This window comes from Ambystoma mexicanum, chromosome 10 (assembly GCF_040938575.1).
Source record: "Ambystoma mexicanum isolate Mex_15411 chromosome 10, UKY_AmexF1_1, whole genome shotgun sequence".
NCBI classification, from domain to species: Eukaryota; Metazoa; Chordata; class Amphibia; order Caudata; family Ambystomatidae; genus Ambystoma; species Ambystoma mexicanum.
In genome coordinates this window covers 1,490,948,918-1,490,975,230 of record NC_090932.1, presented here as the reverse complement: position 1 = coordinate 1,490,975,230, position 26,313 = coordinate 1,490,948,918, and the positions used below count along the sequence as shown (strand labels likewise).

General features: G+C 49.6%; 1 protein-coding gene across 16 annotated transcripts in view; it reads left to right on the top strand.

Moving 5' to 3' along the window:
- The window catches only part of CLIP1 (CAP-Gly domain containing linker protein 1), a 1,286,645-nt gene that overhangs the window by 362,907 nt on the left and 897,425 nt on the right, over nt 1-26,313 (top strand). The window lies entirely within an intron of this gene.

Sequence of the window (26,313 nt, the reverse complement as noted above, 5' to 3'; positions counted from 1 at the left end):
CGTCCGCGACAGCAGCACCTGCAAGTAAAAACGAAAGGCAAGGTTAGACACTTAAAAGACATTGGCCCTCATTACGACCCTGGCGGAATACGAAAAATGATGGCGGAAATGTAATACCGCCATCGAATACCGCCCGTTGCGATCATGACCCGTCACCGTAAAGTACGATGCGATTAGCGACACCATAGTGAACGCCAACGCTAACTGCACCAAGTACGCGCACGCGCGCCGTGCAAAACCGCAATATCCGCCATGGCGCAACGGTACGCGAATGCTGACCCCAGCGGACATTCACTTAACGCCATCAAGCATGGCGGAAAGTACCATTTCGCCATGGTGAGAACTACGGCATCGCGAACCAACTGTAATGGCCCTACTGAGTGCCTGCACTCCACTCCCTGGCCACATTGCACAACTCCTCGTAGGCGCAATGCAGTCACACCATGCAACCAGTGAAATGTACAAGTCACCCATGCATGCCAACGAACAAATGCATGCAGGGGCCCCAAGTGCCCTGTGAGTGGCCATCCACAATTGGCAACACACCATTGCCGTACTGATGCAGCACAGGCATCTGAAGGTGCAAGTACACCAAAATGAACTGAAAATTCCATGACACAAAACAACAACAGTCCCCCATCGCTTGCCACCAGTGTAAATCAACATTCAAAGCAGTAACCTGAGGGAGACTGCACCAGCCCTGTACACATGCCAGTAGTCAAACCAACCATCAGCATAAGCACGTACCACACAACTGTACCCAGAAGCCGGAACCCAATGCAGAACACCTCACAATACATCGCGCCACAAATCGGAATATGCCACAATACTAGCAAAGAATAACGCTACACGGTTAATATCTGAATATAAATTTAATGCACATCAAAATCACCAAGCCCATACAGCCATTTGAACATAAACTCACAAATGATCAGCATTACTGTGGGCTGCATCCGCAATAAATGACCAGCTTCCCCATGTGTGACGCCCTGTACCTTCATGGCACACAGGGGCTACATCAACGTCCAAAAAGACAACATGGAAGCGCCTAGGACCGCAGGGCCGTCCCATGAAGTAGGCACTAGTCCAGCTGGAAGCTAGGTATGCTGCACCTAGCCACTAGTACTGCGTAAGGGCATGTGGGCCATTGGCGATCGTCCCATAAGATCGTAATGGTGCTCCACTGATTAACTCGAAGCTGCAGGTGTCGACTGTAGAAGCCATCTGCAGGAGTGGCGTACAGATGGCAGCGGCAGAAGGGGAGGAGATACCGGTCACCCAAATGAAAAAAATGATAGTATGGGCATCCGAACTTCATATGTATTACTCACTTCATTCAACACACCAAACCCACAACCATATGCATGCTAGCCCACTCATAAGGATCAATTGCACCCAAAAATCACTTGCGAATTATTACGACACAAATCGAGGTGAATACACTATTTCAAACGAGTGTCTGTGTGCATGCGCCTGTCAGAACAGGATCCATCAGATGGGAACATCAACGTGCATAGACACAAGTGATTGAAGGCGCGTCGAGACAGGGAGGGTTCAACAAGGGCAGACAGACGATGGTCCCACTATGGCAGCCTTGCATCACATAGCGCAGGGGAAGGGGATAGATTCCAAATAGCCATGTACAAGGGAGACTCCAAATTAATTCATCTTTCCATGCATCCATTCATCATTCCCTCATCCCGTTATGAAAACGCCTGAATATTCACTCACATAACATTCGAAATTTCCATAGAGTCTGTGCGTAATGCAGCCTTCAAAATCCACTGTGCTCCTGCCCGGATTCCTTGTGTAGTGAAGTCGCATGTATTTGGGAACGTCCTGCCTTATCGTCCACTACGCTATAGCGCATCCCATTCAAATCATATCAATCATTGCATTCCCGTCATGGGCCCTGTCCCAAGGACATTCAACAATAGAACGTTACATTTCCAGTCAGACCTGTGGGCGTCTCCACGCCGCTAGTTGAAAACCGAAAGCGCTGTCCTTCGAATTCCTAATTTGCAACATCACGTCGAAAAGGCATCTGTGAACGCTTGTATTCACAAATACATCTATGCAGTGCGGCTGTGTGTGAAAATGGTAACTGGCCTCAATCACTGATGGGACTCCCCACCGTCGGTGAACGTCGGTACAGTGCTGCATGAGGGTCCACCGTTGATCGAGTACTACATTCCACTGACCCTTCACAAGTCTGCTCGCGAAAGCAAATATAGTATGTGAAACAATGGGACCATAGCAGAATTAACATATAAACCAATATTTCACTGCCATCGGGATTAAAAACATGAATGTAAATGCAAGATGCCATGCGTTGAATTGCAGCGTTGTGTGCGGGACGTGCTCGCACGAAAGGCATTGCAGCTGACACAGGTGGAATGAATCACCACAGGTGAAGGCTATACAGCCTGAAAACACATAATTTGCACACCCAACCCCCTCCCCCAACCACACCCACTCCAGAATGCTACCGGCAGGACTAGCGATGTTGGGCCTGGGGGACCTGATTGCACTGCAAGTACTCCAACTTCAAGAAGAAGAAGAACGCCAACTACTACAACAACCGGCCGCACAGAGGAGACGCAGGAGGAGGAGGAGGAGGAGGAGGGCAAGGCATGGCCAACAAGCCCCACCAGCACAGCCACTACCACCACGCAGGCAGCCCGCAATCCCACGCCTCCGAGCTAATCCGTTCAACCTCACAGCTGAGCAGATCCACACCCTGTACCGTTTGGACCGGGACACCATAACCGCCATTGTCGACATGACACACGCTGACCTTGTCAGCATGATAGATAGCCCAACCGCCATCCCACCCCTACTGAAGGTGGTGTCTGTACTCCACTTCCTGGCCACAGGCACCTACCAGCACACAGTCGGACAGTTGCATGGCATTTCACAGCCACTATTCTCACGGACACTATTCCAAGTGCTTGATGCCCTCCTGAAGCACTCAGACGACTACATCACTTTACCACGCTCGGAGCAGGAGCTTACAAACACAAAAGTGGGATTCCATGCACTTGGCGGCATACCGGGTTGCATTGGTGCCATCGACTGCACCCATGTGGAATTGGTTGTCCCACATGCCATGGAGGCCCAGTACCGCAACCGGAAACAATATCATTCTATCAATGTACAAATGGTGTGTGACTCCAACAGGATCTTTACACATTGTTCTGCCCGATTTTCAGGATCAACACATGATTCTATGGTCTTGCGGAACTCTAGAATACCACGCTACATGGAGCGACACGCAGGGCGCCGATCCTGGCTACTCGGTGAGTCTCATTTAATGCATGAGTATGTGGGGTAGGTGATGCGTGAATGACCTGGCAGGAAGGGGGGGGGTGCGTACGTAGCAATGACATTCCACAAACATCCTTTCTTGTCCACATACAGGTGATTGCGGGTATCCACTGAAGAGATGGCTCCTTACACCAATCCGGAACCCACAGGACCAGCATGAGGAGGACTACAACCATGCCCACTCACGTACCCGTGTGGTCATAGAACAGGCATTCGGCCTACTGAAGGCTCGTTTCCGCTGCCTCAGCAGGTCTGGCGGGGCACTCCTGTACCGCCATGAGAAGGTGGCAAAGATGGTCATGGCATGTGTCATGCTACACAACATGTGCGTACGTAGGAATGTGGCCATGCCCCCCCGACGCAGAACTGCTAGCACCTAAGGATGGTCATGATGAGGGTGGGGATGTGGCAGCACCTCAAGGGGTCCGCGAGGCACAGGAGGCCCGTGAATTACGTCAGAATCTCATAGATGCATGCTTCTAGCACTCACGCCTGGTGGCTGTTACATGGACACGGGACTTGTGGCACTGTGTGTGTCTGGAACATGCACAATGTGGACTGTACGCCAAGATAGGCCTCGTACACAGAGATCAATGTCCACACATCTCATTGGATGAATATGAAGAATTGTATTGCAGATGTGAAATGACATTACACACCCAATCGACCCGCCACCCAAAGAAGCACAACACACCCCCTCCACCCTCCTACCCCCCCCCGAACACCAGTGTCCAATGACGCTCATTGTCAGTGGGCAGACGCTATTGCAAGCCCCCTCTCCGGGTATCAGGGGCACCCCTGCCTGTGGAGCGCCGGTTCCTCCCAGATCTACGTTGGGGGCTGCCCTGGACGGAACTTGCAACGGATGATGTCTCTGCCTGCTCACGTCCATGCATGTCCCTAAGGGTTTGTGAGAGCTCAGTGAGCACACGGCGCACAGCGGCAAGTTCACCACATACGTCTTTGGACGTCGCATGCAGTTCCCCCCTCAGGCTCTCGGTGCTTCTCTCCATTTGTCCCCTCAGGCTCTCGGTGCTTCTCTCCATTTGTCCCCTCAGGCTCTCGGTACTTCTCTCCATTTGTCCCCTCAGGCTCTCGGTACTTCTCTCCATTTCTGCCCTAAGTGTCTCAGTAGATGTTTCAATGGCTGCCTTAGAACCCCCACATTCATCAGCATGCTCCTTGAGGAGCGTGGCCAGTTGCTGCTGTTGCACTATCATCTGCTCGAGGGACTGTTGCCTCTGCTGGGCCATGCCCATTTGCGGTGGTGTCACAGAGGGGCTGGACGCCTCATGTTGCCTTGCAACAGGCCTTGTGGGGGTTGGCCAGTCGTCGTCTTGTGGGTGCCCCTGCGTGGTTTCCTCATGGTGTACGGGATGATACAAACAGGGGGATTGAGACAGGTCATGGATGTGTCCTGCTTCCGCAGCACCGTTTTCTGTGTCGGAGCATGCTGGCATGAATGCAGTGTCACCTAGGGTGCTGCTGCCACCAGAAGCAGTGCCTTCTGTGGCATCCATTGGGGGGACCTGTGCTGCTGCTGTTGTGGACATGCTGGCTGCTGGGGTGCCTGTTGGAGTCCCCTCCAGTGTGCTGCCACTCGATTTGTGCAGCTGCCATGTCTTGATCCGTGCAGCTGAGGTGGAGGGTCTTTGGCCGTTGGTCTTGGCCCTCTTTGCAGGTGTGCTGGTAGGGGTGTCCTGAAGCTCGTCGTGGAATCGGACCCTGTGGTGGAGTAAAGGAGGGCGAGCGTTATTCATGGGTCTGTGGTAATTGTAATGGCAATTGTATCACATGCATTGGGGTGGTACCTGGGGGTGATTTGGGTCAGGGCCTTGGAGGTGGTCTCATTTTTGTGTGCATTGGGGATGCAGTTATTTTGCAGTCTGCAGTTAGGGTGTGCATGCTGCACATGTGGAGTGTGTTTTTTGGATTTTTAAATATTTATTTATTTAATCTGACTTTTAAGGGGCGCTGTCATGGCAATGTATGTGGTCGTTCTCCTGGACATGTGTTTCTATTGCACTATGGGGACACATGGTACTTCACATGGTTGGTAATTGTGGATTTGGCATAGTTTTATTTGGGCCACCTACCTGATTCTTCTGATGTCTGCACTCCTTTCTCCATCCCTCCGACTCCCTCTATGCTCTCCATTCCAATGGTGGAGGCACAGATTTCTTCCCAGGGGGTCAACTTGATGGGTGATTCCGATCCTCCCCCGGTAGCTGTGGCAATGTTCCGGTTGGCAGAGAGTATGCTCCGGACGCGTATCCGTAGGTCGTCCCATCGCTTTCGGCATTGCTGTGGGTTGCGGGGTGCGGTCCCCACCGCACTTACCCGCTGTGCCACCAGCGCCCATATGGCCTTCTTGTTCGCAAGTGCCGTCCTGGTCATTTGCGTAGAGAAGACGACGGCAGCATTCTCCTGGAGGGTCTCTGTGAGCACGGTGAGTTCCTCGTGGGAGAAGTGGACCTGCCGCTTGCGGTCGCACGCTTTTTTAGCAACTTTTCCCATATTTATTTTTTTAAATGGGGTGGCTAACGGGTTGGGATGTGTCTCAGGCTCGGATTTTTTATGGTTGTGTTGGGATTCTGATTTTATAGGTGTACGGCGTGCTGTTTCCCGTTCCGGCCCCATGTTTTTACTTCCGTTTCCGTATATTTACGGTGACCGTATTTTGCGCTGACCGCTCATTACGGTGACCGCTAAAATGGGTGGCGGAATTGCACCTAGGGCGACGTACGACGGCGGTAAGGGGTGTTTTGGGGTCATTTCCGCCATCGCGGACTTTGCACTTCCGCCATGGCGTAATGCTCGTGCCCGATGGGTCAGAATTAGCCGCACTTTCCTCCATCGTGCAGTGGCGGAAACGCTATTTACGCTATGACGGTCATGTCAGTTACTTTCCGCCAGGGTCGTAATGAGGGCCATTCAGTTTAAGGTTGCGCTACCACAGAACCTTGCACTTTTCCTTAAACCATCACTCAACTGTTGTCATCTTCCTCCCGGCCGCGTTCGGCGCCCCCCACAGCTGCTTTTGGGCCGCATTTCCATCTTTTGGGAAGAAAACGGAAGAGAAAACGATATTCAGGAATTAACAACAATATTGAGAGCAATAATACCAAGACAGAAAACGAGAAGGGCCAAAGAGAAAACAGAAAGGTAAAGAGACAAGAGATATTGGGAGACACTTACCACCAACCAGGAGAAGCATAGTTGCAGCTGGACTGGACTATTACTTACCGGGGATCAGTGAAGGAACTAGGTCCCATCGACAAGCGCCCCGGCCAGAAGTAGCAGGACGGAGAGCTTATCAATAATTAACAGGTGAGCCTTATGGGCCGGTACATGCCCACAGAAATCGCACCTTGGGTAGAAGGGTTTGAGAGGTACAATAGTCACCGATCAGCGCACTCTCGTTTTCTCATATCCACGCAGGAGCAGTGTCACCAATTGCCGCCGCTCACAGCTTATCAAAGACAAAGACCTGACCGGGGTGATCTAACTCCTGGGGGGGCTGCAACCGTGCCCCAACGCCTCCGCAGAGACCAGGTGAGCATAACATAACGGTCCCTCAGATTGTTTTTTTCCGCCCAGCATACTGGTCGCCTTATTCGGAGCTCGTCCAGAGAAATTGCTCTTGTTTTCTTCGACCTTTGGTCATATACATATTAGAGTTATAGATATTACCCTACCGTCCCTTCCATCGATGGCTGTTCCAATTCTTCGCCGAAGATGGTCCACGGCTCTTCGACGGACAGTGTCCTGTTGGCGCCGCCGAGCACGTGGCTGGGCCTTCTGGCAGGCCTACACAGTAGGGAGAGTGGGGCCGGGGTGGACATTTCCCTTTCTGAGAATGCCTTTCCCTTTCCTCTCCCTTTGTTCCCTTGGTCTTTTCATCACCATTTATTTCCTCAGCTGTAGAGAGGACTACATTTAGGTTTTGTCCCGTTTGCAGGGCTAAATTCCCTTGGAAAGATAAACACTGTAAATGTAACCAGTGTTTACCCCTTAATCACGGCGACGACGAGACAGTTTGTGCAGCTTGCAAGCTCCTGCGCCCGAAAACTCTGAACGAGCACTGTGTTAAGCGGTGGGCGGCCTATGGAATGTTGCAGGCCGAGTCTGGTTCTCCCGCTGCCACAACCGCCGATTGTGACGAGGGGCTGAGTGACGAACAAGCCTCCGATTCAGAGGCGATTGACCTATCGGCAGAGCATTCTAAGCCCGCGTCATCTGTCCCCGGCCCAGCTAGGCAAGACTCAGGTCCTGCTATGGTGAATGTACAACCCGACGACATAGACGATGTTCCCCACACTAAAGACACAACCCCAAGGACGTCTTCGACGAAACAGTTGAAGCGGTTCATAGCGCCAACGGGCACACCGAAAGCTTCGGCCCTGCACGCCGACCGTCAGGGTCGGCAGCCCTCCCCGCAACCGCAGGTGCTTCTTGTGACTGGGTCTACTAAATGGAAGGGCGCTGACCCCAATATCCACCATTCCGTCGAGACGCATCGGAAAAAAGCGCTCACGGCCAAAAAAGCCCCGGTTCTGCCGAAAGTAGATGCGCAACCAGAGGCCCGTACTTTAGAACTTCCCGATGCTGAAGTGATTACCGAAAGCATCACCTGGATAATTTCGGCGGATTCTCGGAAGCAACGGTCCAAGGACTCATCGAAACCTAAGGACAAGCACAAGGATTCGTCAAAATCCAAGGATAGGCCGAAGGGTTTACCGGAACCTACAAAAGGGCCCACAGACAAACAAAAGGACACACGTCAACCGTCAGAACCCCGAAAATACTTTTCGGAAGCGCCTGAAGGGATTTCTTTGGCGTTAAAGAAAAAAGCTCGACGTTTGCAAACAGAAGATCCACTAGAAGAGCCCTTTCCACCCCTGGACCGCTCTGGTTCATCTGTTTGGACCAGAGTAAAAATTGAAGGATGCATGGACAGGCTAGAGAGGTTTGTGGAACTCTGAGGAGTCCACACCCAAGAGGTCAAGGGAGGAAAATTCCCCCTCTCCCTGTGGCTAAGCTGCAGAGCAGAGGGTATTTGACCCTACTCAAGATGAGGAAGAAAAGGAATATGTTTGACCTCACTGAGGAGGCGGCTCAAAATGAAGATCCCTTTATCGATTCCGAGGAGCTTCATGTAGACCCCACTGCGGCTTGGGGAGTAGACCCGGACCCCATGGATTCTCGCCTTTGGCAGTCACCTACTCCATCACCGGAACCTGATGCCTTGTGCTTAGACTCCCCTCCAACCACCCCAACTCGACAGGCCTCCCGGTTGATGATCAAATGGCTTTCAACGCCATATTGAGAAAAGCAGCGGAACACTTCAACATTGCTACTCAGGAAGCCGTTCCAGAGGCTGATTTTATGGAGGATATTTTGAAAGAAAAACCACCTGCCAGCCAAGCTATTGCTCTACTAAATTCAATTAAGAACAGATTGGCCCCTTCTTTATTAACACCTGCACTTACCAGAGCAGTGAATCTGAGGGTAGAGAAACTTTTCCGCCCCGCCCCCTCTTGCCCCCTCTATATCAGGGGTCATTCTACTCCAGATTCACTGGTTGTTACAACTACCAGAAAAAGAGCAGGGGTTCCCCTATCTACTGGGGAGGCACCCCCTGACAAGGAATGTAAGAGACTTTATGCTCTGGGGAAAAGGATCACTGCGGCGGCAGCTTACTCCTCTTGCATCGCAAACAATACAACGTTGTTGGCCAGCTATGCTGATGCAAAGTGGGCCAAGTTAGACGAGGGCCTTCAAGAAGTCCCGGAGCCACTGCAGGCCCGTCTGCTCTCAACAGTGGTAGAGGGCAGGCAAGTTAACCAAAGTATGCTAAAAAATACTTTGGTTGCAGCAGAGACAGCCGGAAGATCTTTGGCTCAAGGTACCCTCCTAAAGAGGCACACATGGCTTAGGAACTCTGTGTTCAAGCCAGAAACACAAGCTTCACTTATAAATATTTGGAAGGGCAGTGGATGAAGCCCTCGAAACTGCAAAAAAGGAGCATGACACTCTTAAGATTCTGGATCAGATCACCCAGAGACCTTCACAAAGAAGGGGAAGCGGGAATAGGCGTTCCTTTAGTGGCCAACGGTTCCCTCCAAAATCAATACAGCTCGGGGAATAACTGGTCCTCTCCCCAAGGAACCAGCAGCTACACCACCCCATACTCCACAAGGGGGCAACAACATGGTAAAGGAAGGTGCCGGAATTCTACCCCTCGAGACAACCGGGCCTCAGGCCAGAAATGACCCGCAGTTCCGGGTCCCCTCCCATGCATCCTCGGTCGGGAGCCGGCTAACATAATTTCTTTGAGCATGGGAGGGAATAACTACAGACGAGTGGATGCTAAAGACTGTCGACCACGGGTACTGTATAGAATTCTGCCGGACCCCACAGTTCAGACTGCCACGAGCAAGACATCTGACGCCAGAACATCTGCGTATCCTGCTACAAGAAGTCGAGACCCTGCAGGAAAAGGGCGCCATAGAGGTCGTACCTCTGCTACAGGTAAACAAGGGTATTTATTCAGTGTACTTCCTTGTACCCAAAAAGGATCTCACCATGCGCCCTGTACTAGATCTGCGCCCAGCGAACAAAAGTTTCGTATGGTCACTCTGCAAGAAGTAATTCCCCTTCTCACACAGGAGGATTGCATGGCAACATTGGACATGAAAGATGCATACTTTCATATTTCAATGTTGCCGGCGCACAGAAAATACCTCAGATTCATGATACAAGACAAGCACTATCAGTTCAAAGTACTACCCTTCGGCATAGCCTCTGCACCAAAGGTATTTACAAAGGTAATGGGAGGGGCAGCAGTACACCTGCACAGGCAATCCATCCCAGTTTATCCTTACCTAGACGACTGGCTCATAACAAGGGATTCCTACGAAACTTGTCTGTCAAATACGCAAAGAACTATAGATCTTGTATTCAGTCTAAGATTCTCCATCAACAAGAAGAAATCCAGCCTGGACCCTAGTCAGGTCAAACAGTTCCTAGGGGCTCTAATTCGAACAAAGTACGGCCTTGTCTTCCCCTCCAACGAGAGGGTCTAAAACATGCTGTTTCAAATCCCTCAATACGTAGCCAGTCGAGAGGTGACGGTACGCAGAGATATGCGACTTTTGGAAATGATGGCCTCATGCATTTATTTGGTTTCTTACGCGCGCTTGTGCATGCGTCCAATGCAGGAGTGGCTCAACAGCCAGTGGTGTCAGGCCAGCGGACAATGGGACGATCTAGTGGTTGTCTCGCCAGCTCTCATTCTCTCGCTGCAGTGGTGGTCAATGGAGAACCTCTTGAAAGGGAAATCCTTCACCACCCCCGCAGTAGAGGCCACTCTAACTACAGATGCATCTCTGACAGGGTCGGGAGCTCACCTGCTTCAACAGACAGCGCACAGAGTTTGGTCGTAAGATATAGCATCCAACCACATAAACCTGTTGGAACTTTTAGCGGTATTCAAAGCACTGAAAGCTTTTCAGACACAACTGCAGGGAAATACGGTCCTGGTCCTCACAGACAGCACCACGGCCATGTACTACCTGAACAAGCAATGGGGCACTCACTCTCCAGGGCTGTCCAAACTGTCCCAGAACATTTGGAAGTGGGCTCTCAAACACATGTTTCTGTTGTCCCAACATGTTCCACGGGAACTCAATCTTCTGGCAGACATACTCAGCAGAGATTTCCCACTACCAATAGAGTACGAATGGCGATTACTCGAAGACATCGTCTCCAACGTTTTCGCAGAATGGGGCTTCCCAGACATCGACTTCTTCGCAACTCTGGAGAACGCTCAATTTCAAGATTACGCCTCCAGGTACCCCCAGAACCATTCCAAGGGGAACGGACTCTGGATAACATGGTCAGGGAAATTTGTTTATGCTTTTCCCCCAAATCCCCTACTCAACACGATAGTGCACAAGATGCACCAGGAACCAGTCACAATGATATTGGTGGCCCCCATGTGGGCCCGCCAACCCTGGTTTGCTCATTTGATGGAGATGTCCCTATCTCCTCCAATGAAACTGCCTTGCCCGTACAACATGTTGTTGCCGGACAAAGGGGAGACACTTCACCCATGCCTGCAAACATTGAATTTAGCGGCCTGGCTCCTGAGGTCATAGAGTTCGGGCACCTGCAACTCCCTCAGAGATGTATGCATACTCATGGAGGCAAGGAAACCTAACACAAAATATTGCTATTCCAGTAAGTGGAAGCGTTTTGTCATCTGGTACAACTCCATTGACTGCTCTCCTCATTTACTTGACTCAGGCCTAGTCTTTAACTCTCTAAAAATTCACTTAGCTGCTATTTCAGCCTACACTACATCACAACAAAAGGTGTTGTGGTGGAAGATACCAGTTATTAAGGCTTTCATGGAGGGAGAAAAGAGAATTCACCCTCCGATTTCTAACCCAGCTCCCGGGTGGGACCTAAACGTGGCGTTAAAGCATAAAGCAAGTCTCAAAGATCTCACCTACAAGACTGCCTTTTTAATAGCCATTACTTCCATTAGGAGAGTCAGTGAACTACAAGCGCTCTCAGTTCTAGAACCCTTTGTAACAGTGCACAGAGATAATGTGGTTCTGCGCACTCATCCTAGGTTTGTGCCTAAATTAATTTCAAAGTTCCATGTGAACCAATCCATAGAACTGCCAATGTTCTTTCAGAACCCCTCAAACATGGGAGAAAGAAGCCTGCACACACTGGATGTACGCAGAGCAGTCATGTTTTACATGGAAAGAACTCAGCAGCATTTGACCTTGTCAATTACAAGACACTCTGCTGCCACCTCACCAGTGCTGCCAATTTCTCTTCTGCTGCCATCAAATGGATTGCTTCCTTCCTCGCTGATAGAGCTTCCCAAGTGTATGCAGGCAGCATTCCTCAAGGCTCTTGCGTCTCTTCTTCCCTGTACGATGTTTATACAAAACCTCTTTTTGATCACAGAAGATGTGGATTAACGCATAAAGGTCTGTGCGCTGGTGTTCACTGATTATGTTAATAGTTCAATTAACCTTAAGGAATTGAAAGTGTAAGCTGCATTACCACCTACGCCAACCTGTCCACCCTGGTTGGTACTGAAAATCGTATACAAAATGGGAGTTGAGGTGGAGATGCGCTAAACACTATATAAATAGGGAACACAAGTGGTACAATTGATGCTTTAATTGTAGCAGGAACAGCCGACACGTGTTTCGACACACAAGTCGTTTTCAAGGCACAGGCAAATAGAATATATCGAGAAAGTCAGCAATGGGAAATCCCACAGAAAGCCGGGCGTTGTAAGTATCACGCTGTTGTCACATTCAGAATTTAAGTCCAAGCCGTAATGGCCGTAACCAATATATAGCTCGCTAGATCGAGCGTTCACATATTCCAGAGGAAATCACCAAAGCGACTTTGCTGCCCAGGATCTAAATGTACCAGGGTTCAATCCGAGGTTCCCCTTCTTGGGGCTAAATTGAATACCGGCAGAATTGAGGGACCCTCTTCAAAGGTCCTGGCAGTGAGGTACATCCTCAGCCTTCCCACGCTCACGGCCGTGGTGTTACCAGTTCTGTCAAGGGGCAAAGAAGGCGGTCACGCACCACAGGCCTTTGAGTACCGCCTCTGCCGAGGTTCCTCCAATGGAAGCTTATTCTGGGACAGTCACTAAGGTGTCCAGTAAACACCCTAGATCTGCCAGTATTGGCTCTGTCGAGGTTCCTTGCTACAAGGCTTAAATGGCACATAAGGCCTCTGACTCCCCTGAGGAGACTCTCCTGTGACGCAGATCCACTCAGGTGTTGACAAAATGGCGGCGTAACCTCCCCGCACCACGGCGGCCATTTTGACTTCCTCTCTTACACCAACATTCACTATGTCTGGTGCTGGGGGGGCCTCCTTTTGGGGCAGAGCAGCCTTTTTCACGCTATGTGGATAACAAGAACCCGTTCCGCCCTCTGATGGATTAGCGTGCTCAGACACCGCTGCCTCCTACAATCTCGCTCCCTCCTGCATCTGCACCCCTGATCTATGTGGACCCAATCGGTGGAGGTTCATCCTGGCAACCATTCTCATTGTGTTCATCAGGGTATGCCCCTTCCGACTAGCCTCTGCCCTCTCCAGCACCTAGACCTTTGTCCGAGGATGCGTTTTTTTGGGAAATTTCAGACGCTCATGCATTCTGATCCCATGAAGGCGTACTTTAAGGATCTGTTTAGGGAAATGTTTCCTAGACCTCCTGTACTGCCTTCTGCTCCGGCAGATCCTACGCAGGTACCAGTGGTGCCTCCCCCACCTCTGCCTGTCGGACTTCCTCCACCACTTCCTCCTCTGTCTCCACTTTCCCCAGTAGAGAAAACACTGGGAGCGCGGCCTAATAACACTTTAGGACCTGAGGCAGTAGGCGCAGCAGATCAGTCTTCTGCTCCTGCTTCACTGGACGACTATCAGGAGGGCCAGGACAGCGATGAGCCGCCCCGCTCTATTAGAGCATTTCACGACCGGGTGCTGGACATGATGGCACTGCTTGACATTCCAGTACCCGAGGCCCCAGCTCCACAAGAGGGGGAGCTTTCTGGAGCCTTCAGTCTGTCGCCTCAGGAGCACACCGGCCTGTTCCTCCAGAAGGACATTTTGGCTGAGGCCCGTAAGGTCTGGGAAAAACCTCATTCCGGGCAGCATCTCAACAAGAGGATTGGCGCTCGCTATAATCTTCATACCTCTGAGGACATATATTTGTCGGCTTGTCCGCGCCCTTCGTCGACGGTGGTGGCAGCAGCCACCCTCCAGTCCAAGCCGGCCTCTACATCCTCCACTGGAGCTACCCAAATCCTCTCCAAGGAGGACAAGCTGCTTGATGCCATTGCGAAGAAAGTCTTTTCCAATTCAGCACTCCAGCTTCATCAGGCTAACACTGACCTTATCCTAGCTGCGGCCAATGTCAAGCTATGGCGGGAACTAGCCAATTTCCAGGAATGTATTCCTGCAGATAGGCTCAGGGACTTCAAAGCCGGTTTGCCGGACGTCAGAGTGCTGGCACAGGATCTACTGGAGGCTGCGGCACACCATGTAGACACTTCCGCTCGAGGCATCATGGTTGGGGTTCGACAGCTCCTGCCAAGCGTGGCTCCATGCTACGAAGTTCTCAAAAGAAGTGCAGGACAAGGTGCTAGATCTTCCTTTTGAGGGTAAGGAATTGTTCCATTCCTTCACAGATGAGGAACTAGCAAAGACCAAGGCAAGCACTCAAACAGCCAAGTCTTTATCAGTCCTGGCGAAAGCTCCAGCTAAGGCTCCTTATTCACAGAGGTCAGGGTCCCAAACTTGGTCCTTCTCTGGATTACGGGGTTTTCAGGATGGCTGTGCGCGCCGATCTGAGGCTCCGGCTGGCAGGCCCAGCCATAAGCGGCAAGGTGGACGCTTTTTCTCTCGCCCATCAGCCTCTTCTCCTGGGACAGGTAGTCTCCCTGGCGACAAATCATCCAAATTATATTTTTTGTCGATCGCACAAGACTCCGGTGGGAGGACGAATTTTGTCTCATCTGGAGGCGTGGCAGACCATCACCGAAGACCAATGGCTTTTGTCAATCGCTCGGGTGGGCTTCTGATTGCCCCTCCCCAACCCTTCAACCCTCCCTTCCAGCAGACTGGGTCACCCTCCTTCAGAGCCGAGGTACAGAAACTTCTAGACCTCAGAGCGGTGGAGCCTGTTCCCCCTCAGGGACGAAGGGAGGGCTACTAGTCCCGTCTGTTCAGTGCCCAAACCCAACCAGGCTGGCCTGCGCACTATCCTCCATCTTTCCCAGTTCAATCTTTCACTTCCCCAAAGTCCTCTCTCTGGAAGGGCGACTGGCTCAGCGTGGTAGACCTCCAGGATGCATACATACACATTCTGATTTGGAGTCTGCATTGAAAATATCTGTGGTTCTCTGTGGGAGCAGAACACTTCCAGTTTCGTGTACTCCCTTTTGGTCTCAGCTCGGCACTGCATGTCTTTAGGAAGATGTTGGTCATTCCAGCATTCCTCATACTGCAGGGGATTCATGTATACCCATACTTAGACGATTGGCTCCTGTGCAGTCCTTGCCCACATACGGACTTCACCAATCTTCAGTCACTCCTTTAGCTCCTGTTCCATCTTGTGCTGTCGGTGAATTGGCAGAAATCATCCATGACGGTCTGTGAAGAGCTGATTTTTCTGGGTTTCCGTTGGAATACGGTCAGTACCAAGGTGTTCCTAACGACGGACAGGATTGCAGACATGTCGACCACGTGTCAGCTCTTCCTCCAGTCCTCAAACATGATGGCCTGGTGTTCCCAAAGACTTCTGGGTCTCATGGCCTCTTGCGTGTTAGCTCTACCTCTTCCAAGACTGAAGATGAGGCGCACTCGCTAGCTCTTCGGAGCTATTGGTCCCAATCTTCGGATCTTGATTCCAAGACGATTCCATTTCCCTCGTGCAATACGGCGGATCTACAATGGTGGTCGTCTGCCAACAACCTTTCAGTGGGGGCCTCTTTCCAGGAGCCCTGCCCACAAGTAACGGTTACTACAGACTCCTCCCTTCTTGGGTGGGGAGCGACGGTGCATCACCTCGAAGTATTCTACTTGTGGACACCGCAGGACAGGCAGTTCCATATCAATTACCTGGAACTCCTGGCTGTGTTCCTGGCGCTCAAAGGTTTTCAACCGACTATCACCAACAGGGTGGTCCGTATTCGCACAGACAATTCTGTGGCGATGTTTCACATCAACAAGCAAGGCGTCACCAAGTCACCTCTCCTTGTGGATCTTGCCATACAAATTTGGGACTGCGCCATCCAGCACAATGTTTGGCTCCTGTGTGTAAACATCCGTGGTCACATCAATGTGACTGCAGATTTACTCAGCCATCAGTCGGCAGCCAGTTACGAGTGGGAAATGAATAGCGATGTCCTCTCCAACATTTTCCATCACTGGGCACTCCAGAGGTGGACCTCTTAGCAACTTCTTCAAACAAGAAACTTCCTCTTTATGCGGCCAGGGACGGGCTTGGAGTGTCCTCCCTGGGGGATGCCCTTGAGATTCCGTGGGATAACATGAAGGCTTACGCATTTCCTCCATTGCCACTGATTCATAGGTCACTCTGCAAGCTTAGGAGCGCATCGAATTGCACTCTCCTGTTCATGGCTCCTTGGTGGCCAGTCAGATTCTGGTTTTCGGAACTACAGCATCTGTCGGCTCTTCCCCTGATCATATTGCCACAGATACCCAACCTTCTTCACCAGAGTAGTCACCAGCTGTGGCACCCCTCCCCACAATTGCTCAGCTTGGCGGTTTAGCGCATTTCAATCTGTCCGAAAATATGCGCATTATCCAAGCGGGTAGGAAACCTTTTACGAGGGCCCAGTACAGGAGCAAATGGCTCTGTGTTTAGCTAAAGCTTGATCCCAGGAATGCTTCGGTCGACACTGTTCTGTCCTTTGTGTCTCACCTGGCCGCTTCTGGCATCCATGTTCTGCCATGGAGAACTTATTTACCCGCCATTGCGGCCTACCCGTCCACGGACAGCTGCTCTTTTTCTTTGAATAATCCAGTCATCAAAAGGCATTTTGCAGGCCTGCTTCATCTGTTTCCCGCCGGTGTGGACTCCTCATCCCAAATGGGATCTAAATGTGGTCCTCACTGCGTTATGTCACAAGCCGTTTGAACTCATGTCCACTACCGATCTTCAGTACCTCTTTTGGAAGGTTTATTTTCAGATCGCAATAACATTGGCAAGGCGAGTAAACGAGCTCCAAGGTCTCTCCGTAGAACATCGGTTCCCCACTTTCCACAAGGATAATGTTGTGCTTCGCACTCATCCTTCCTTCCTAAGGTGTTTACTGATTTATTTGAACCACTCTATCTCCTTGACAGTCTTCTCCCTGAACCCGGCATCTGATGCTGAGAGAGTTCTGCACAATTTGGAAGTCAGGCGAGCTCTGAAGTTTTACCTCGAAAGAACAAGGGAACTCAGAAGCTCCTCACAACTCTTTGTTACATTCAGTGACCCTAAAGGGAAACCAGCTTCAAAAGCATCCATCTCCCGCTGGATTGCCTTTTGTATTTCAGAGGCCTATAAGATCCAAGGCCTTCAACCACCAAAAGGCATCCATGCACATCTAGTCCGTGGCAAAGTGGCTGCTGTTGCCTTCCAAAAGTATGTCCCAGGGGAGTCCATCGCCAAGGCGGCTACGTTGGACCCCCTCTCCCCCATCGGCTTTCTGCAAGCATTACTGCTTAGACCTGAGCTCCAGGGCAGATGGCCAAGTTGGCCGGGCTATTCTCAAAAACGTATTCCAGTAAAGGAATTTTTCAACCATATTCCCAAGCACTACCTATGGTTGTGCTTGGGAATCTTCCACACGTATGGTGGAAAGCAGACAAGCGTAGGAGTATAACAGTTACTCACCGTATTGACTACCTTACTCCTAGTCCATAGTTCCCTTTCCTCCACACCCCTGCCCGCCGTCCCCTCTAAAAAGTATCCTTTATTGTTGCTTAAATGGTCTCAGACCTGGCGATAGAAAAGGACTGAAGGGCGATGCACAGGGCAGAGCTCAGGAGGGCGGGGTTATGGCCGGGTGGGTGGCCCCGCGTAAAAATAAATGGAGGACAAAAATTCAATTGTTGATGCTTTTTAACGAAAGTGCTCTGGTCCCGTCCCGAAGGACGGAATGTCCCACAAGTATGGAGGAAAGGGGACTATAGACTAGGAGTAAGGTAGTCACTACGGTGAGTAACTTTGTTAATACTCCCCATCACCCACAGCTGCCTTTCCAACACGGCACTGCCCTATCTGTCACAGAGGATGTCTAAGAACAGTTCCACCAGATGCCTCTACAGCACAGACTAGGCACCCCAGATATCAAACGTAGCAAAGCAGAGGTGGCTCTAGCTTCCCAGCCATCGCTGCGCGCCAATGTAATAACTTACCTCTGCACTTACGTTCCAAAACCTCATACTGGCCATTCAGAAAATATCTCAAAACTGCCTTATTCAAATTGATATGCTGCCGTCTCCAGGCAACTATTGACACTGCACCTTACTTGACGACTTTGTACCTATATTGTTATTTGTAACCTCTGCACCCTCTTTCCCTCCCCTTTCCCGTCCATCACCAATTTAAGTGCCCTGATGCCTATGGGTCTGGCACGCTCTACAAATTCTAAAATAAATAAATACATGCTACTAGGATGTCCTCACATGAACGGGAGTCTTTATCCCTTAAGATGCAGTCTCTTCCAGTGAGGTCCCACTTGCCCAGACCCCTAGGGAGGGTCTTGCATATCGTGCTCACCTCCCTAGCCTCAAAGAGAGAGGCTCCCCCTTGGGTAGTAGGGATGAATACCTTTGATTCGTCACACCTCCAAAATCATCTTAAACATTGTTTCAAATAAGAATTTTGGACTTATTCTCGTCATAAGAGAGATCCGAATAAGAACAGAGGACAGAGAACTTCCGGAGGGAGAGGGGAAGTGGGGGGTGAGTTAATGTTTGACTTTCATGTATTTGAAAACAATAAAAATATATAGAACAAAAAAAAAACATTGTTTACAAAGTATTGGATCATTTTGTCACCAATAGAGTCCAAAATAACCTAGTTACAAAGTAAGATGATATTCACTCTACAGAACTACAATTTAGGTCTAACTAAGTAAACCTAAGTTTAGTATAAACATGGCCGGTGTAAAGGTGTTGAAGAAGGAAGCTGACACAGGTGGCATGATTTTGGTTATAGACTTTTATTTATCATATCTATATATCTAAGAGTGGTTTGCCTATCTCGAAACTAATACTAAAGCGTCTGTCAGGATGTCCGTCAAATAAAGTTTCACTGTCTTATGTCAAAATCCTACTCTAACCTTCACGCTACAACTGAATGATAACTAACAGAAATGTTCCTTCTTCAGGAGAATGTCTCCCTTCTCCTGCTTCGTGAACAGTGTCCAGAAGAGTGTTCGAATGGATTGTGTCCTCCCAAGTATTCCTCATCTTTTGATATCTCCAATATCCAGCTTCAGCTGGTTTGGGAAAACATTTTGGCAGAGGGCGTGGTGTGGTGCTGCAGTCGACTCGATGTCCCTCGAGGGCCTCCGTCTTGAGAATGATGTAATCGAAGGTATATGTAGCACGGCAGTGCCCGTTGGCTCCAGTTCCGTTTTACTGATTTAACTTTCGCTTCTTGTACTACAGTGCTCTTCATAATTTTCTTTGAAAATTGTCTATAATGTCTTCGTCTTCGGCTCCGAGAACCCCGAAGACTGGGTTTAAAAAAATGCCAAGATGTCACTGATGGACCCACACCGAGTGTGCTTGTGGTGTCTCGGTGTGGAGCACAAGACCATGGCCTGTCAGAAGTGTCAGTCGATGACCAGAAAAGCTCTGAAGGAGCGTAAAGGGAAATTGGTGGTAGGTAGACTCTCCGAAAAATCCCCTTCGACTACCCTGTCAAAAAAACATTCTTCTGACGAAACGAGGACGACCCTCCTCAACGGAAGAAGTCTAAAAGGTCCAGGTCACGAAGTGGCTCTCACCACTCCTCGTCGAGGAAGTCGAAGAAAAGGCATCATAAATTGCCTACTTCGTCTTCCTTGTCTGGCTCTTCACCTGAGAGGTATATCTAGCCCCAGTAAAGCCTCTACTCCGTATGAATGGGAATCATTCAGGCAGGAAATACTAAAGATAGTCGAGAGCCAGAAACGCTCGAAGCAAGTAGGCCATGCTCCTACCGCGCCTTCTGAAGCCGGAAAGGAATGGGCTTGTGGCCAAATCGCACACGTCCTCGAGCCCGGGACGATGGCCTGATTCTCATCGAGAGCAGTCGAGGCCTCGACACGATGAAAAATCAATGAAGAATCCTTCGAGTCATCAAAGTCCGTCACGGACTAAGTCGACATCGTAGTCATCAACGCCATCCGTGCCATCGATACCCAAGACATCTTTCTTCGAAGACATTGACTTCATCGGCATCTGGCTCGAAACCATCAAAGCCATCGCCAGTAATTCAGAAAACATTCACATTTGCCTAGGAGGGATTTCTTTAAGTCACTCACATCCATTTATGAAGACAATGAACCTTCTGATTACAATGATTCACCCTTTCGATTGCAATATGGCACTCTTAGGATTTGCAAAAAGCCCCACATGATACCATCTCAAACGCTCCAGTTCATCGGAGTGTTCCTGGATACATCCTTTGGAAAGACCTTACCACCCGAGGTGAGGGCTCAAGACATTCTGCAGATGATTACCAAATTTCAGAGTGCCCAGCATCTCCCGGCCTTCGACTTCTCGAGGTTGCTCGGCCTCATGGCATCCTGCATTTACCTGGTGCCAAAGGCTAGTCTGAGAATGAGATCCATTCAGTGGGCTCTCGGGGAAACATTTCTCAGGCAACATGTCAGACCTACTTCAGGTTCCAAACAGGGTCACACATGATCTTCCTTTTGGCAACCATGGCCGGAAAGAACGGTAGTGACGGACACCTCACCCATGGGGTGGGGAGCCCACGCCAGCGATCTGAAAATCAGCGGGCGTTGGTCTACATCGGAGTCCAAACTACACATCAATCTTTTGGAGCTGAGAGCAATCAGACTTGCACTGAAGGCTTTCTCCCCTCTGTACGGGGGAAGATTGTCCTGATAATGACAGATAAAACAGTGCTCATGTACTACCTCAACAAGAGAGGAGGTGTCAATACCACTGTGCAGAGAGGCAATGCAGCTCTGGGTCTGGGCAATACAACTAGGAATCTCTCTATTGGCATTTCACATAGCCAGTGAGGAGAACACAGAGGTGGATGCTCTGAGCAGGCAGAACAGTCTCCCACAAGTGGTAGCTAGTTCAGAAAGTCCTTCAAGAGATCTTTGCCCTTTGGGAAACCCCTCAAGTGGAACTGTTCGGGACCAGTGTCAACCAGAAGTGCGAACTGTAGTGCTCCAGGGAATTTCCCCCAGGATGAGCTCTAGGGGACACGTTTGTGGTGGGCTCAGAGTTTCCACTCCTGTACGTGTTTCCTCCAGTCCCTGTCATTCCTCACGTGATCAGGGGGTGGAAGAAAGTTTGGGAAATCCATGATCCTAATTGCCTCGGATTAGGCCAGGTGGATGTGGTTCCCGGACCTTCTGGACATGTCCATCTGCATTCCAATACGTCTTCCACAAAGAGAGGACCTCCTCTCGCGAGAGGAGGGTTGGGTTCTCCATCCAGAGGTCAAGACACTCAGCCCTCACGCATGGTTTCTGAGAGGCTGAGGTACAAGGATTGGGACCTCCCAGATGACATAATGGAGATTTTGCTTTCGGCCAGAAGGCCAGCAACAAAGTCTTTGTACCGCTGCCGTTGGAAAACATTCTGCAGCTGGTGCAGGGATAAGAACATGGATCCTTTTCTATGCAATACACCATAGGTGTTATCTTTTCTGCTGCACTTGGCAAATCTGGGGCTCCAGGTTGGAACAATTAAAGGTTATTTAGCAGCGCTTTCCATCTTCAAGTCTGAGGAAACGTCATATTTTAAATGACCTTTTGGTGATACAATTTTTAAAGGGACTCACTAATGTGGTCCCTCCATCTCCTTTTCAGGTTCCGGTTTGGGACCTTAATCTTCTTTTAAGCTGTCTCAAGTGTGCACCATTTAAACCGATCCATGCATTTCCCTTAAGACTACTAACATTAATAATAATTTTGCATTTATATAGCGCTACCAACCCTCAGGTATCTGAGCGCTGCTTATTATTACCCACGGTGTGTGGTGCTCATTTATCGACCTCGGAAGGATGAAAGGCTGAGTTTGGCCCTGCCGGGATTCGAACCTGCGTTAGCAAGCTCTGCACGAATGTCAAAGCGAGCGCTCTACTCGCTGTGCCACTTGACCGGCTATATTCAAAACCATCCTGTTAGTAGCGCGAACATCAGCCCGTTGGGTGAGTGAGTTGCAGGCACTATGATTTAAACTACCTTTGAAGGTCTTTCATAAGGACAAGGTCATTCTTAGGGCCAAACCTTGATTCCTACCTAAGGGCATATCAGATTTTCCTTTGGGACAAACGATATTATTACCCACTTTTTACCCTCCACCTCATCCTGGCAAAGAAGAGGAGGGACCACACAGACTTGACCCACGGAGGGCTCTGAGTTTCTACAGTTCAATGATGTCAAAGTTTCGCCTGGAGGACCAACTGTTTATAGGATACACTGGTCATAGGCTGGGACAGGCGGTAACCAAACACACCTTGTCCAGATGGATTATTTTAGCTATTACTGAATGCTATAGGCTGGTCTTGTAAGATCCCCCAGAAGGCTTGAGAGCCCATTCCACTAGGGGCATGGCTGCTTCTTCTGCTCTGCAAAGAGGTGTTCCAATAAAAAATATTTGTGAGGCAGCCAATTGGTCTAACATTCACACTTTTACAAAGCATTACTGCCTTGATTCCACCTTAAGTCAGGATGGAAGCTCTGGGAAAGCAGTCCTTCATTCGGTTCATAACAACCCTTAATGACAAAATACTTACTCCCGCCTCCAAAACAAACATTGCCTTAGAAGTCTATCAAAAGATGAGGAATACGTGGGAGGACACAATCCATTCAAAGAACAAGTTACTTACCCCTAGTAACGTTCTTTCGACTGGATGTTCCTCCCACATATTTCTCATCGCCCCTCCCAGCCTACCCTGCAGTAGAATGTCCATGTTTTTGTAGCTTATGCTCCTTCAAAGTCTAGTATGGTCTAATATGTTTTAATGCGGGTATTTGTACTTAAGAATGACACGAAAAAAACAGAAATGAAGCCAACGGGCGCTGCATGTGCTATATATACCTATGATGACATTATCCTCGAGACGAGGCCCTCGAGGGACATCGAGGGCCTCGAGTCGACTGCATCGACGCACAACGCCCTCTGCCGAATTTGTTTTCCAAAGCAGCTGAAGATGGATATTGGAGATATCAAAATATGAGTAATACGTGGGAGGAACATCCAGTCGAAAGAACGTTACCCGGGGCACGTAACTTGTTCTTCTCACTGTTGGGATCCCAGATCCTTCTTTGGTGACCAGTGGTCTCCCCGTTATCACTGCACTGAGGAATATTCACTCTGATTATTGCTTTCTCTTTGTTGGGGTCCCAGACCCATCTGTAGATGTCAGTGGGTTGGTTTTGTCTCTCCACTGGGGCCCCTGTAAATGATGAGAACACTGACAGATGGGAACCCAAAAGATGGTCCTGAATCTCTGAGGAACACTGTGAATAGTAGTGACACATTGAGCTCTGAATGTTGGGTAGAGTGGAGAAGCATGATGCACTCTAAGAACCCAGGAGAGAGTTGTGAGCACCTGAATAGTGCTATTAACACTGAATCATGTTGCAACCTCATGCATGCTTTAGATGATGTTAGGCAGAAACCTGTGCAGTTCCCTCTGGGACCACTGCAAAAGATTTAGGACTACAGGTGTTTGGCAGTAAACCCACTTGGTAGCGGTCTGTACCACACAGATTCACTTGGTAGCTGTGGCTGAGCAGTCAGACTTCCCTCAAGAAGAGTTAGGCAGTATACAGAGTATTTACATTAGGTCAAAAGAACACAGTAGAACAAGTAAACACTGACCAGGGCTTGGTGTAAAAGAGATAGAATTATTTATTTAAAACCACATCTAGAAAAACACACAGGCATTAATAGTAAGCAATTCAAAAACACGGTCACTAAAAGATATACACTCCCTTAGAAGAATATTAGACAAGTCTTAAGTAAAGCCCCACTTATTTTCAGACAGCGGTGAGCGCTTAACGCAGATGGCACTCTAATAATTCGTTTTAAAAGGGAGAGAAAAACAGAATAAATTGAAACAGGTCCCAACACTTTTACAAGAACACAACAAGAGAGGAAGGCAAAGCAAAACCGTGAAGTTAGAGTTTTGTAGGCCGGATCCACTTTAAGAGGATCAAACGAAATGTGTCCAAGGTCACACGGTTGCAGTGCACAAAAGTCTTGAAAAGGTTCAAAAAGAGTTGGACCAAAGAAAGGGACCAGTTAGAAACTCAAGGCGGCCAGCCCAGTCCAGAAGGATAAGGGGTTATTATTACCTTGTAGCAATCTTTAGAAAGGGAGGCCTGGCGGACACGGTACCTTAAAGTGGTGAGAATACTCCAGCGGGGGCAGTTGTTCCTGGCAGCGGATGCAAGTCAGTGCTTCGTCCGGGGGAAGAGAGGATCTCGTTGGGGAGGAAGACAGGAGTCCGTTGCACTGCCAGGGAAGAAACCAGCCGCGGAGTTCTCAGGTAAAAGGAGCGGTCCTTTAGTTCGCAGTCCAGTGGTAAGTGGCTATCCGGTTGCCGGGGTGCTTGGCACGGGCAATTCGACCACAAGCCGGTCTGGGGTGCGAAGAGAAGAAGGTAAACTGGTTGTGCCCACCAGTCAGGGGAAGAAGCCTCTCCAGTCGGGAGATCTTCTCTGTCGTCGGGAAGTGGTGAGTCGGTTCTGCAGGGCTCCACCGGTGGTGTCATCGTGGTAGGTCGGCTCAGCTTCTCCCTCGTCGGATTCTCATGTCCTGTGGCGACTTCTGAAGTTCCAGTCCCCAAAGCCCTGCTTTTATGCAGCACACCCCCATTCACTCAGCCTAGCTGTCAATCAAACATGCTAAGTGGTGAGCCAGCCGGCTCACCACTTGGGCCAATCACACAAGAGTGTGACTTGCAGTCCAGGGTGCCTAAACCCCCTCCCACACTCCCTGTGGTACCCAGACAGAGTGGCACCACTTTTGGAGGCTTCTGTGGAGAAGCCCGCCAAAAAGTGGAACAAAGGGCTCGGCTTGGGTTGGAGTCACAGAAGAGAACACAAACGCCATTTTAGAATCGAGTCCTGGCAAAAAATACCAACCGGCGAATTAATATTAAATAAATAAACCGGCGGTATGTTTGAGGCTATGAGAATTAAATAATTAAAGTTGGTAGCCTCGAACAATGGGAAAATCCCATTGGGATATATTCGCGGTCGAATATAAAAAGTAGTATCCACTGCCACCAGCCAAAACTCGATCAGGGGGGATGGAAACGTGCCCCCTCGACTAACAGACCCTGGGGCAATCGAATTGCCCCGACCAGTACGTCCACAATATGATGGTTTGTACTGGTTTCTGTTAATAATTTGGGACTAGTAAAGCCAATGGTGACTTTACATGCCCTGGGAGACAGTAGTCAGTCCCAGGGTATGGAGTCTATGGTGGGGTGTCACTATGATACCCCTGTGTTACTGCACGGAGGGTGCTGTGTGTAACACACATAGTAAAAACACATGAGGCCCTATGGAGTAAAGGACCCCATAGCCCATAAAACACATTAACAATCAAAGGAACACCATAAATCATGTCCAAGAGTGGGAGAAAAAGAGTCTCACTCTTGGCAGGAGAAAAAAAAACAAACTCCAGAAATCCAGCAAAGCTGCTGGGGGACTCACTAGGTTAGGAAATTCAGCCTAAAGAGAGAATTCTCCCTAACAGATGATGCAACATTAAACACTATACCTGAATATCTTAAAGAGCTATGGGATTCATGGTTGCCCACATGATACTTAAAGTGCTACCTGAAGGAAGTAATGGGGAATTACACCAATTTCCTCCTCAGACCCCACTCCTCGCCCCACTGTTTTGAACTATCGCAACCCCATCAATCTGCCACAAGGAAGTTACCCAAACCCCAGACCCTGTAGGAATACTGTACGAAGCCATTTGCATCATTATTGGTCATTCAGGGAAAGGGAGCCTTTTGTTCATGCACCGATACAATCTTCAATGTTCTACTGTGCCTTTAATGCCACTCTTGTTGAAAGGAGTCTGAGAACGATAATATTTACGTATGAGTAATCCAGCATAATTGTGCCCGATTTCAACACCTTCAATGTGGGTCCATGGAGGGAGAAGAGCAGAGTCGCACACCTTTCTTGAGTA